This window comes from Crocuta crocuta, unplaced genomic scaffold (genome assembly GCF_008692635.1).
Source record: "Crocuta crocuta isolate KB4526 unplaced genomic scaffold, BGI_CrCroc_1.0 scaffold330, whole genome shotgun sequence".
Lineage (NCBI taxonomy): Eukaryota > Metazoa > Chordata > Mammalia > Carnivora > Hyaenidae > Crocuta > Crocuta crocuta.
Window position 1 is genome coordinate 3,132,670 of NW_027530521.1, and position 14,719 is coordinate 3,147,388.

Genomic DNA, 14,719 nt, shown 5'->3' on the forward strand with positions numbered 1-14,719 from the left:
TCCGAGCCCCAGTCCCCCCGCACCCCCAGCTCCCCACTGGCCCCACTGCAAAGAAGGAAAAGAATCATAAAAAGCCTGCTCTTTGCTCCTGGCATCTCCGGATTCCTGTCTGGGTTTCAGCCTCGGAAACAAAGGCGGTTCCCCGCACGTGGCCAGGCAGAGGGGACAGCCGGAGTTAATGACCTCCCAGGGGCCATCACAAATTCCTCTTCTGCCCGTTATCTACCTGCCCAGCAGGCCCCATCTGGGTGGGTTATGGGCAAAGCAGCCTCCCCTCCTACACGGCCGTGAGCACTTCATTGCGGCTGATCGGGAATGGGGGGAAGGTGCGACTTTATTCCCCTGCCCGTCTCCAGATCCCAGAGACCCGTGGGGAGACTGAGGAAGGAGAAACCGAGGCCCAGGTGAGGTGTGTAACAGACCCGGGGTTTGCACGCTGGCCGGAGAGGCTGGCACCTTCTGCTCCACAGTCCCACCTCCCTGGGGGGCTGACAGTGGCCCACAGCGAACTTAGCCACGCAGGCCAGCTCCTTGAGGTGAATTACGTTACTCATCCCTAGGAGCCCCGTCCAGCAGAGAAGAGACAATCATTCAACTACTGCTCCCAGGGGTCAGAAGTGCTCATTAAAGAAGGACTTCTGGTGGTGAAGGAAGAGGGGACAAAGGCCAGGAGGTCAGGGAGGGCTTCCTGGAGAAGGAAGGCATCAAGGCTGCTAGAGGCAGAGGAAGAGTAATTATCTGCCCTCCATCGTTTGCTGCCTGCCAGCATGGAGCTAGGGGCCTTTCTTTGTCTCTGATCATGAAATGAATCCAGCAAGGTAGTCCTATTATTTCGCTCTATGGACGTAGGAATGGAGCTCAGAGAGGTTAAGCCACCTCCCCAAGGTCACTAAGCCAATAGGAAGGAATGCTAAGATTTGAACCCAGGTCCACATGTCCAGCCAGGAGCCTGCCCTGTCCCCTGAGTCGTGGACAGCCAGGCACAGAAATGAACACTAAGGAACACGCATCACGCTGTATAGAGCTCAAAGTTGGGAGAGAGTGTTTCTTTTGGAGAAGTATAGGCAGGCTTCCTGGAGGAGGCACCTTCCAAACGTGGAAGCTTGAGGGAGCAGAGAACGGTGGAAGGTCATTCCCGGAGGAGTGGACTGTGTGGGTAAAAGCACAGAGTGGGAGTGCAGAATGGCGCTAGCGAACAACCCCTTCCTGGATCAAAAATTCTGTTCCCTGTTTGCCCAGCAAGGAAAATATTGCCCAGCGCATAGTGGACGCCCACACGCATTTGTGAGTGAATGAACGAGTGAATACATGAATGGCCCAGATGCTCTGACTACTCAGAAATTCTCCACCAGGACAGGGGGCAGTGGACGGGCCGTGTAAATAAGCAAGCTGACGTCCAGCTCCAGCTCCGTGGGCCGGCTTGCTCCAAAGCCAAGCTCCCTGGGTCTGTCAGGGCTCGGGTGAGGGAGGCTGAAAGCAAAGGACAAAGAAACGTAATAACACTCAGCATCTCTCGAGTCCTGCGAAGCCCTCACGTCTCTCCCTGGGCCACATCTTTTGTCTGAGTCCAAAGCTCTGAGCACACATTATCTTTCCATCAGGNCAGATGACCTCTCCTGCTTTGCGGCTTCTGCTCCAAGCCAGAGCTCAAACCAGGGTCTGATGGACCACGGCCGGGTTGCCAGAGCACACCAGCATCACAGAGGCGTTTCACACACACAAAATTGTTCTTAATTGTGAGCCAGTTGGCAATATTTGATGAATGGAAGTATCTCTTTAAAAACCTGAGTTTTCAGGGGGGTGCCTGGGTGGCTCAGATGGTTAAGCATCTGACTTCAGCTCAGGTCATGATCTCGCAGCTCATGGGTTCGAGCCCCGCATTGGGTTCTGTGCTGACAGCTCAGAGCCTGGAGCCTGCTTCGGATTCTGTGTCTCCCTCTCTCTCTGCCCCTCCTCCGCTTGCACTCTATCTCTCTCTCTCCCTCTCTCTCAAAAATGAATGAACATTAAAAAATGTTTTTATATCTGAGTTAAAAGAGAGAGAGAGAGAGAAGGAAACAAACCACAAAAGACTCTTAACTATCGAGAACAGACCCCAAGTGTTGATGGAGGGAGGTGGGTGGGGATGGGCTAAGTGGGGGATGGGCATTAAGGAGCGCACTTGTGATGAGCACTGGGTGTTGTATGTAATGAATCCCAAAACTCTACTCCTGAAACCAATTTTACCATATGTGTTAACTAACTAGATTTTAACTCAAAACTTGAAATACAAATGAAATAAATTAAAAATCTGGGGTTTTGATTTCTTCCTTCCTTCCTTCCTTCCTTCCTTCCTTCCTTTCATTCCAGAAGATCTGAAAATACTAGAGGAGCCGCAAAGCAGCTTCTGTCTTCGGACAGAGGATGTGTTGAAGTTGACCACAGTCCTCGCCGCTCCCTGGAGCCTCCCCAACAGTGAAAGCCATATGGTTTTAATGCTGGTTTTCACTGAACGTGGGCTCCTGGTTTCTCTATCTGCCACTCAACGTGCTCACTCACTTCTGTCAGCTGCCCGGCCTCTGTAGGAACCTGTGCGATGCCTAACCTAAGCCCCCTTTGCCTCCATGTCCTCCCCTGCAAATTACAGATGATCTCTCCCCAAATCAAAGAAGATGACGAACATGAATGTGACTACAGACTACGGCCAGTCAGTATTTCCCCGTCCCTTTCCCGTCTGGCTAAATCGGCCCAGCCATTTACTCTCCAATCAGTAAAGAAATATTGAGTAGCACCCTTATGCCAAGTGTCCTGCAAGACAGTGGGCTGCCGTGGTGAATAAATGGGCATGCCCCCCCCACCCCGATGGCAGTCACAGACTATTATTAAAGAAGTAATCCAGCAAAGCAGTCTGTAATTCCAGTTTGAAATGTGTGCCATGAAGGCAATAAATGGAGTGGAATGAATGAGAAGAGGAAGGTGTCCCCAAAGAGGTGGGTCTGAGCTAAACATGGAGGGAGGAGAGGGGACAGGTGCACAGGGCGGGCAAAGTGCTCTAGACAGAAGGAAGGGCTATGGCATGGCCTGGGTGCAGGAAAGGGCTCTCGCCATTCTAGGAAGATGGGGGACCTGGTGAAGAGGAAAGGGGCAGATCATCGAAGGAGCAGGGATTTTCTTCTCAGTGCAGTGAGGGCACAAAATGCTGGGAGAGGCATGGTTGACTGAATTGCCTTTTTCAAAATGTCTGGGCTATGAAACAATAATAAAGTCCTTATTAAAATGGCTAAAATCTGGGGCGCCTCNTACCAAATGCTGGCGAGGATGTAGAGCAACAGAGACTCCCAGTCGTGGCTGATGGGAAAGTGAACCGGTGCAGCCAGTTTAGAAGATGACTTGGCTGTTTCTTACAAAACTAAACATATTCCTACCATCCAATCCAGAAATCAGGTTCCTTGGTGTTTACTCAAATGCCTTAAAATTTGTGTCCCCGCAAAAATAACCACACAAAGGTTTATAGGAGCTTTATCCAAGATCATCATCACCAANACCAAAAAAAAAAAAAAAAAAAGGAAGCAACCAAGATGTCCTTCAATAGGATAAGCAAAGATAAAAAAGAAACTGGCACTCCCGTACAATGGAACATTATTCAGCAATAGAAAATGAACTACCAAGCCAAAGGGAGACAGGCATATACCACTTAGTCAAGGAGCCAGTCTAAAGAGGCCACAGACGGTGTGATTCCGACTGTACAACATTCTAGAAAAGGAAAAACAACGGAGGCAGTGAAAGGATCAGGGGTTAGGTTGGCAGTAGAGACAGGGAGGGAGGGAGGGGGGACTGAATAGAAGGAGCACAGGGAGATTTGGGGGCAGGGCAACTACTCTGTATGAGACGGTCATGATGGACACATGTCAGTACACCTTTGTCAAAACCCATACAGTGTTTAAGGCCAGGAGTGAACTGTAATGTAAACTATGGATGTTAGTGAATGATCAATATTGGTTCATCAATCATAACAGATGCTCCACAAGAATGTGAGACTTAGGGGCACCTGGGTGGCTCAGTCGGTTAAGCGTCCGACTTCGGTTCAGGTCATGATCTCACGGTTCGTGGGTTTGGGCCCCGTGTTGGGCTCTGTGCTGACAGCTCAGAGCCTGGAGCCTGCTTCAGATTCTGTGTCTCCCTCTCTCTTTGACCCTCCCTCGCTCATGCTCTGTCTCTCTCTGTAAAAAAAAAAAAGAATGCAAGATGTAAATAACAGGAGAAACTGTGTGCATGTTTTAGGAACTCTCTACGTTTTTTGATTAGTTTTTTTCACCAACGTGAAACTGCTCTAAAAAGATAAAGTCTATAAATTAAGGCATAAACACGCATTAAAAAGAGAAAGTGTGGGCTGAGGTGGAGAGCCTGAATTAGTGGGAGGAGCTGAGTCGAAGGGGGAGGGCAGGGGTCCCCAAGGGAGATGGAGGTGGCCTCCGGGAGGGGGTGCTGGAGAGGAAGGGGGCGGATCCAAGAGTTATTTAGAAGGTGACCGTACCCAAGACCTGACGATGGGCTGCCTGAGGGGATAAAGAGGGGAGCGAGTCAAGAAGGATTCCCCGGCAATGACCCTGACCTTGGGTGGACTGAGGCTCCATTCACTGCAGTTGGGGTGCAGATGGGGGAACAGGATTGGTGGAGGGAAGCCTCAAAGCCAGGAAAGAGCCTGTGGAAAATCCAGACGCCAGGGATGAGGGTCTGGACTTTCAGCAAGAGGTCAGGCTGGAAAGTGGGCAATCTCCCTCCTATGGAAGTGAGCTCCTGTTTGTCAGTTCAACTCGGCCAGCCTTTCTGGGGCCCCTCCTCAGTGCTGTGGCGCTCCACCATTTACCCACAGCGACCTCAGCCCTGCAAAGGCCTCACGGATCTCCCCATCTCTCCACACAGGAAACCACGTCCAGGAGAAATGACAATTGCCAAAGGCCCTCCCCCAGCCCGTGCAGGACAATCACGGGGCTCCCAGCTCTCAGCCACATTCTTTTGCAGGAGTCCGCGCTGCCCTTTCCTCCATGCACCTGATCCCAAGTCTCCAGGCACACACGGGAGCTTCCTAGCTGCCGAGACACCTTCTGCCTGACTGTGAAACATGGAGCAGGGTATCTTGGGGAATATGCTAAATCCCACGTGGCCTCGTGACCATGTTTCCAAAGCTGGATAAAATTCTGGAGCTTCAGAGCAGGGCACCCTGAAGGCACATAAGACCTTCATCACCTAATTCAACCCCCCACCCCATCTCTCCATTCCACAGATGAGGCGACTGAGGCTCAGGGGGCTGTCAGGCACTTTAGGGTCACACAGCCTCGGTGTCAGAGCAGAGCCTGGAGCCAAGTCTCAGATAACAACTCAGGCTCCCTTCTCACCCCAGCCCCGCCCCCCACCGTGAGCTCAGCGTCAGAGGTCATTCCAGACAGGAGCTCCCCAAGGGTGAGGCCACCCCGAGTCCTCCGATCACTGGACGATGACACCCGAGGCCTGCTGGTCTTGGTCGGTCTGTGGGCTTTGCACACTGGGACCCCTGCTGTGTGTGCTGTTATAGCAGGGATCTGGAGAAGCGGCCCCAGAGGCTGGAGGGCCCGGGATGGGGGCCCGGGGTCTGATGACGGCAGCCAGCCTGGGGAAGCATCAGGTCGACAGGGAAGATGGAGTGGCAGCAGGGTCCTGGGGGAGGGGCTGCACTGGGCCCAGAGGGGCCGGTCACACAGGCACCAACTGCGCTCCCAGGCAGGCTGACCCGGGGTTGGGTCGGGGGGCACCCTATTGTCCAGACGTCTGCAGGTGTGCAAGAAAGAAGCTCCCATCCAGGTAAGGTTTGGGCCTAAGGGACAGGGAGGGGGAAAGACATCCAGGAGACAAGCCATTATACAGAGACGGTAGGCTCTTGCCCTTCGCCTGGACCCCCAGGGCACCGCCTCCCGCCCCAGCCAACTGCTGCCCCCCTGCTCCAAGCACGAGCACCTGCGGGTGTCTAGCCACAGGCCACATGGACGCTAAGAGGCGGACCTGTGGCATGAAGAGTGAGCTCCAGCTTTTGGAGTCAGACATTTCTGGTTTAAACAGTGTCTCTACTGCTTGCTTAGCTGTGTGACCTTGGGTAAGTTACTTAACTACTCGGTGCATCAATTGCCTCATCTTGAAACGGAATGAGAGAAGCTGAAGCAGGCAAAGCTCTGAGCACAGGGTCGGGCACCCAGCAAGCTTTGGTGCTGATCTGGGGGTTCTGAGAGGCCACAGATGCGTGGGCTCCAAAACTGCCTGCAGTCCCCGCATCAGTGGAGGCAAACTCTCCTCCCTTCCTCCCTCCCTCCCTCCCTTTCTTCTTCCTGTCTTCCTTCTTTCTCCTTCCTCCCTCCCTCCCTCCCTCGCTCCTTCCTTCCTTCTTTCCCTTCAAGTCTTCTCTGCTCCAGTAACGTCCTGGTTGAAAACACCCGAGTTTCCAAGGCCACTTGGCCTTGTGTGTGCTACGCGGCAGGCCAAGGAAGCACCCAGTGCTGGGCTTACTACTGGAAAAACAAGCCTCAGGGCCCCTGTTGTATAAACCAGGGAAGTCTGGCGGTCCATAAAATGGCCTCGTAAAAGAATCCAAGAGTCCAGGCCCCAGGTGATACGCGAACCCGGACACATGCTCTGGCGCATTTCTCTCAGGCTCAAGTGGTCATGCAGAGACGTTCCGGAAACCTTTAAGGAGACAGCCAGCCCCCCGACTCCTGTTTCCTGCTCACGTACATCAGGAGGCCCCCCACACGACTGCCCACATCAAGTCACGCAAGACCAGCCTTGCGCTGGGAGGGCTTCAGCCTCTGGCGGCGCCCGGGAACTGGGCGCCAGACACCGCAAGCACAGCAAGGGGGACAAGCGAAGCAGGACCCGGTGAGAGGGGTGGGGGGCGGGGCGGGACCCCTGCCGTCTTCCACACAAAACTCCCATGTTTCCTGGCACGTGGAAGGTTCTGGAAAAACATCAGCACCTACCCGGCTACCTTCAAAGACCCCTTCAGTTTGGAGTCAGAGACTTAACACCAGGGAACTCCTTGCCCCTCTTTGAGGCTCAGGGGGCATCAGGGGCGCCAGGCCGGACACCTCGCACCTCTGGCCTCCCAGCGTGGGGCCGGACCGCTGCCCCTGCCCCAGAGGCAAGCTTGGGCACACTCCGTCGCTTCCCTGGCCTCGCTGAATGGTGACACGTGCTTGGAGCCCCGTCTCTGGGACCAGAAAAGATGTTACTGGACGGGGGTAGGCAGGTGTCGGTTTTCCTATTCCGAGCAGCACGCGAAGCCTTTGGCACCAGGCGCTCTGTGGCATGAATGAATGAATGAATGAATGATAGCGGTGTCCCCATGGAAACAACAGATGCACAGCTTGCCCCCCCACCCCCACCCCAGGCTTCTCCTGAGAGGAAGCAATTATCTCAGAAATTACAGCACAATAAAAACTGCCCTCCAGGAAGCCCAGCCCGTGTTTACTCTGAAGCCTCCTCTCAGGGGGTGCGAGGAGGAGGAGCCGCCTCAATCCCAGGCGCAGACCCTTGGGCCCTGGGCTTTATCTCTGTGCTTTCTCCTTCCTCCTATTGTCCCGCCCAGCTTCCCACAGCCCTAGGCCAGGGGCCCCGCTTTGTCTGGAGGTCACAGAGCCGCCAGGACTGCCCCACGACCAGAGGTAGAGCAGAACCACGAATTCCCCTCCTGGGGGAACATTCCTTTCAGATCTTTCCCAGGGACCCTCCCCTCACAGCTTGGTTTCCTCAGAGAGACCACAGCTCGGGTCTCTGCCCCCTTTCCCCACTGGCTGGTGGTCAGAGGCCCCCCAGAGGCCGACAGCCAAGCCAAAGTGGGGAGCAGGCCACACATTCCCACACCACGACCACTAGCTGTGAGTGCTAAGTGATGCCACTACAGGGGTTGAGAAATGAGGCGCTGGCCCAACCCTCCCTAGCAGAGGGAGAAAACCACGAATGAGAGAACGCACCGGCACCCAGAGCCTAGAGACTTCTTAGAACTCAGCTAAACTCAAAGGAACCCAGAGGCCTTAACTCTAGACTCCCACCTTTTGCGGGAGAGGCAGGTTTGACACAGAGATAAGACCCTGGAAAGGCCGTGGCGGGGTCATTACCAAACCTTGTGTTTCAGCTTCTTCACGGCTCGCCACAAAGCAGAACTCCAGAATGTGTTCGCAGAGCCAGGAAAGAAACAAACCCCATTGAGCCTGGTCTTCCATACGAGTGGGACAGAAAGATCCAGAATGGTTGACCCCCTTCGCTTCCTCCTTTCCAGCTACGTGGCCCGAATGGACACCTCTAATGGTCACAGAGAGCAATGTAAAATGCTGAAGATGGGGCGCCAGGGTGGCTCCACTGGTTAAGCGTCCAGCCTCGGCTCACGTCATGATCTCCCGATCCGTGGGGTTCGAGCCCTACATTGGGCTCTGTGCTGAAAGCTCAGAGCCTGGAGCTGCTTCAGATTCTGTATCTCCCTCTCTGCCCCTCCCTGCTCTTGCCTTCTCTCTGTCTCTCTCAAAAATAAACATTAAAAAATGCTGAAGACAAAATACCTCACGGCAATATAAACTCTATTCATCTTGCCCTTAAACCTAAGTGGTGACCTTCCATTTCTGATGACGTAATGACGGGGGCGGGGGGAGGGCTCCCGTGTCTCGGGGGCAAATGCTATGCCATAATCTCTCACTAATCCTCACAGCAACTCAGGGAGGATTTCACAACGATTCAGAAAGGTTAGATACCTGCCCCATGTCACACAGCCAGGAGGTGAGAGAGCCGGTGCTCAAACTCAGTTCTGCCTGCTCACGCCAACCCTTAGCTCCTTCAATCCCCTCAACGTGGTCTATGGCAGGATATAGGATAACTGTGGGGGAAACTGAGCCCCTGACCAATGATTTCTCTCTCTCTGCCCTCAGGAGCAGGGTCCTGGTCTTCATTGGGGGCCTGACATTTTCCCAGTTAGACTGTGTCTCCTCAGGCTGCTGGGAAGTACTCCTCAGACAGCTGAAAGTAGATGCATTTCCAGGGCCGAGAGGGTAGCTGTCACTCGCACACTCCTGCTCCCCTTCCAGAGAGAGAGGGTTGTGGCTGGGAAGCGGCTGGCTAGCCCGGAACTGCACATCCTACCTCCCAGGACACCCAGCTATACCCCGACTAATACACTGGTCTCTGTTATTACCACCGCCTCCTCCACAGTTGTTGTTGGGAATGCTGGGAAAGATTCTGGCAACCCCCAGGGCTCGGAGAGAAGTTCATTTCATCCAGAAGGCATTTACGGAGTACCTCCTATACCTGGCCCTGTCTCATCAACTTGCCAAAGTCCCCTGGTATCCCCTTCACTTGACACCCTCCACAATGCACAGCCGTGACTTTCTTTCTTCCCTGCCTTTCACAACCAGACTTCTCTCAAAAAAGCCGTCTCCTCTGCTTGTCACCATTTCGACATCTTCCACTCACTTCCGAGCTCCATTTCTCTATTATGGTTACAGACTGGAGTCTCTTGATTTCTCAGAACCTTGGTTCCTGTATCAAAGGGTCTCACCTTTCAGGAGCAGAGCCGTCCACACAGCCTGTCTACACCCACCTGACTTATTCTGACCCTCTCTACTACCTCGAAGGATCACTCTTCACCTCATTTCTAGAAATTTCTGCAGACACCTACTGTGTGCTAGACAATGTTCTGGAAGAGGAAGATGGGGGAAAGGACAAAACCATCCCTGTCCTTGAGAAGCAACCATGGGCATCCCATTTTTCAGATGATGAAACCAAGGCTCAGAGATGCTAAGTGTCCAAAATAACATAGCTGATTGGTGGCATCTGGCCCACTGACCCAACACACAGGAATCATCTGAAAAAGACGATCAATGAAGGTAATGCGCTTCAAAAGGTTAAAACCTTAAGATGAGCCTATCTCAGAATTCCCACATGGGGACAGAGGAAAGAAGTAAAACAACCTAGGTTCATCTTCTCTTCCACCTTATTGTATTATCTGTAATATTCTTATTAAAAGTCAAGTGCTCTTAATAATCCCCTGTGAGACCTAAGGAAATATCTTGGTCTTAATTTTAGCTCTGTGCTGAATAGCCCAACATCATATTAGTCAAAGTTATTTGACCTTAAAAAGTTATATCTCCTTTCTCTGCTTCAGTTTCCCCGGGTTAGAGGGCTAACCTAGATCAGAGCTTGGGCTCCTCACTGTCTGTAACTCTAGGGTGCTCTTATTCTCCTTTGCATACCAGACATTGGGAGCTGTCTCGCCCCTTCACTTGACCCTACCACTGGATTAACGTGTTATTGAGTGCATCACAAGGCTGAAGTCCTTCATCTTTCCTAACAACCCTACGGAGTAAATGCTATCATCTATAGGTGAGGATAAGAAGACACAGAAAGTTTAAGTAATTTGCCCAAAGACGCACAGCAAGTAAGTGGCCGAACCAGGATCCAAACCAAGACTCTAGCTCTCCAGGGCTATGCTGGCCCCTCCCACAGTCGCATCTATCTGCAAAAGGTTCTGTCCACAGCTCCTCACGACCTTGCCCATGTGCCACAGCCAAATGGACCATGAAGGACCAGCCCGTCCCTTGACTGTTGGAGGGTAAGGCATGGCCTGGTGTGTGTGTTTGGGGGGGGGGGGCATTCAGGCTGCATGGGGAGGTTCAGCAGGCATGTCCAATTGGCTGCGTGGAGCTGAACTGAAACTCATGAGGACTCTGGGGTCCCCTCACCGGATGGTCATGGTCAAGAGAAATTAGCAGACCATGCTAGTCCGAGCAGAGAGCAATGAGCCACCTGGCGGGATCCTGAACAGAGACAGAACTCCACAGAGGGTCTTCTGGCTCCAGGAGCTCAGAGGTGCCCCACTTTTGCCCCTTGCATCTCCTGGAACACTGACTGTCTCCTGACAGCAAGTGCAAGTGGCCCTCTGTCCCACGGAGTCCCAGGGAACTTGCTGAAACCAGACGTGAGAGCAAATTGATTTGCCTTCTCCTTCCAGACACCTTTGCTGGGTCTGAATGCACCTCTACAAAATCGATACCCTCATAACAAGTAAGCCATTGGCTCAGGCTCCGGACTTTCCTGTACCATAAAGATTTGTGGCGTCACAATATTTACTGTAATAGGATTTGACGAACAGAACACTGATGTGAGAGGCCGTGTGTATAAAGAGGGGTGGGGGGGGAAGAAGAGAAGGTTAAAAAAAAACCACCACCACCTCCCCAGCTCAAGAAAATGGAAAAAGCAGAGTGCATAACAGAGGGGAGAGAAGTCAATTAAATCATGATAATTACTTCCGCTGCCATGCCCGAGAGCGGCATGCACGTCTATTAATTAGGATTTCCATGTTGACTGTGGCCATTTGACTTCAGTGAGGCTGCCAGTACGCTCAGTAATAACGCTCTCCTGGAGCGCGAACGTGTGAAAATATTTTTACCCTGACAATTAGCAGTTTTAAAAAACCCTACACACACACACACATGCACGCACACACACGCACACACACGCACGAGCGCACACATAGCCAGCTCCCTGGACCCCTGCGGGCGCCGTGAAACATAGCAGGTCTCTGCAGCCCCGCCCCCACTCCCGGAAGTGCAGACACCTAACCTCACTCCTGATAACTGCCAGCTCCTCCCAGGTCTCCAGTGAGCCCTAAGACGCTTGACGCTTGACGGGGTACAAATCCCTACACAGGAGCACAGAACAGCAGCCTGAAGGGTTGGCTTGTCCAGCCCCTGCTTCTGGAAAGACTGGCCCAAACCACTGGAGAGAAGAGTCTGCCTTATGGCGACACTGAGGGATGGGGGCTCAGGACAAGCTACCAGACAGGAAAAGGCCTGTGGTGTTTGCTTAACTGTCAGGCCCACATGCGGACTCGCAGGGTCCCGAGTGGTGTCAGAGATCAACCAGGCCACTCGCAAACGGGGAAACCTGTGGCTCAGGGAAAGGGGGCAGTGTGCTTTTAGCGGCAGGGCCAGCACCCAGGCCTAGGCCTCGAGCCCCCAGCCAGGGCTCTGCCAGTGATATTACAGGCCAAACAAGGACACATTATATTATACATATTAGTATGATAACTATTGCTATAGAGTATCAAGCACATGAAAGGAAGTCAGTAAAGAACAGTCGGTTTCCTCCTCCCTTCCCCCCTGCAAGGATGAGAGGCAGACATTGGCTGCCCTGTTTCTCAGCCCTGGGGTTTTGGGGGAGGACAGAGGGCCAGGGAGGACGGCGGCTTCTCCACCCGCAGTGAACCTCCCTCAGTCCCCTCAACTTAGTCCAGCTTAATATCCTACAGTTGGGGAAACTGACCAATGATTTCTCTTTTCTGCCCTCAGGCACAGGCCCTCCTCTCTTGCTTCTCAGAGGAGGCGAGCAGGGGTGAGGACTGATATAAACACAGGACACGGGGCCAGTTGCCTTTCAGCAAAATCGGTGCCAACCTCCACGCCCGCCCCGATCAGCGGGAAATAGAGGCCCCAGGCTGGGGTGCGGGGCCCCGCTGAACGCTCTGGGGCTGGCTGGTGGGGCTGAGCCAGGAAATCCTCTGGGCCTCAGGCCCCAGGCTCTCCCTGGCCTCAGAGCCGTGGCTGCAGGAAGGCCAGGGTCAGGGCCCAGGAGGGCCTGGTCCTGGAGGATGTATAGAAATAGCGTCTCCTGCAGGGGCAGGGCGGCACGGGCCAGGCTCTGGGAGGGAAACGGGCTTTCCTGTCATTCACTATGGGTCTGTGGCAGCGGGCACTGCCCACATCACACACCAGCCAGGGACAGAATTTGGATATCCTGACCGGCAGGCTGGCGCTCTCTGCTCTCCTAACCTAATAAACGTCCGAGGCTGAAGAGAGCGGCTACGCACACTCAGCACGGGGAGAAGCGGACGCTCTAGCTTCCCGGACGGGTGATCTCAGCTATGGGATGGTCCTCTCTGGCCTCGGACTTCCCAGCCACAGCCGGAGTGACTGCTGGTGCCTCTGGGCACTGCTGCCCGGCTGGGTATTAGTGAAGCCACAGCAGAGAAGCGCCTGGACCACAGTGGCTAAGGGTTCAGATCCAGCATCAGTGGCCTGGGTAGCCTCGGGCTCCTGCGCCTCATTTCCCAACTGTGAAATAGACGGGGGTCAGGGAAGGGCCGCCCTGCAGATGCGGCACCTGAAGCACCTGGCACGGCCCCTGGCAGTGTGGTTGGTAGGGGCGTCCTTCCGAACCCCAGCGGTAGCCTGAGTTAGCTCCCTAGCCTCCCCTCCCCTGTCGGAGAATTAGCCCTCCACACCCCTGCCACGCAAGGCTGTGGGCACTGACGGGCTGCCTGCCCCTGACTTTAGGTCTGACCGTGCGACCGGCTTTGGCCAATGGGATGTCAGAACAGAGGCGGGGCTGTCCCTGCGTGGTCGGGAGGGCCCTCTTAGGCCCTGCTCAGTAGCCACTGCCCCTTTAGCCTGGGCCCCAGAATAACCACACAGAGAGGAAGACCACAGGCCCCAGCAGCTGCGGTTCCAAAGAGGAAGCGAGAGACGCATGGGGCAGATTCAGACCCAATCTGCAGCCAGAGCCCGGAGCCTGGAGACGGGGCCAGCCCAGCCAAGGTGCAGTTGACCCACAGCTCTTGAACATGAGAATAAGCATTGCTTTGAGCCACTGAGCTTGGGGTCTTTGGTTTTGTGGCGTTATTTTGGCGACAAGGACTACAATTCCCATTTTCCTATGTGAGAGACAGAAGGTATGTGACCCGCTCAAGCTCCCAATCCTGGTAAACAGCAGAGCTGGGGCGGAGACCAGGACGTTCCCCCCCACCCCCTACCCCACATTGGACATGCCCTTAGTTGCCTCTCTAGCATGCTGAGGCAGCGATGTTCACCAGGTGCCCTTTGAAGTGCTGCCAAGCAGGCCCCCACCCCTGCCCGCCCGGCCTCACACCTCCCTGCGAGGGGACCTTCATTAACGTAGCCCCGTCAGACAGCGCCCCAAACGTCACCCAGACGGGAGCCCGGGTACTCTCATGCTTCCCGCACAGGGACAGAACCGAGGAGAAATGGGCGGAGAGGGAGAAGCAGGCAGCTGTGGGGAGGGGAGGCTGCCAGGCTCTGGCTGGGCTGCCTGCCCCCCATACCCAGGCAGCAGGAAGCCTGGGAGCCAGAGCCTTCCAGTAAATCCACACTCACTTTGGTTTGGAGGTAGAATTCACTGGAGACAGCAGGCTCAGGGGGAGGAGGAAGGGACAGGAGAAGCAGGCAGTCAGCATCGATTCCTCATCGACTCAGTCCCCAAGTGATTCTCTGTCAGGGCAGAGTCTCCAAATGTGTGCGGGGCCCTTACCTGCTCAGAGAAGGCAGCTGTTACCGCAGAAAGGACAGGGGGCTTGCAGTCAGATGGGGTCTGGTCCTGGCTCTGCCTCTTGCTGGCTGCAGGGCCATAAATGAGTTCTTTGGTCTCAACATCAAGACAAAGGACTTAAGATCCATCCCCAGGGTTGCTATGAAGACCTCGTGGGTTGTGAGCACCAGGGCCTGGCATAACCTTCAAGGCGGTGCAGCACATTAGCTACTATTATTCTCTGGTGTTGGGCTGTGCCAGGGGCACTCACCGTACTCAACTCTGATGAACAAGACGGGGAAACACACAAATGTGGATGACAGGTACAAGCCCGAACACACCCAGCGTGGTCTCCTGCCAAGTTCAGTCCGGCAAATGCAGGGCACGCACAAAACCCTGCCCAGTCTCG

General features: G+C 54.3%; 1 protein-coding gene across 4 annotated transcripts in view; it reads right to left on the bottom strand.

The window, feature by feature from the left end:
- TSPAN18 (tetraspanin 18) overlaps window positions 1–14,719 on the bottom strand; it is a 172,487-nt gene that overhangs the window by 73,881 nt on the left and 83,887 nt on the right. The window contains exon 1 of one of the 4 annotated variants that reach the window (XM_077767450.1): window positions 14,314–14,364. The exons of 2 other annotated variants lie outside the window; for them this stretch is intronic. The gene's annotated coding sequence lies outside the window, so the exon portion shown is untranslated. Of the gene's footprint in view, window positions 1–8,125; window positions 8,165–14,313; window positions 14,365–14,719 lie in introns of those variants that run through there. One more of the 4 variants, XM_077767451.1, reaches the window with a different exon arrangement.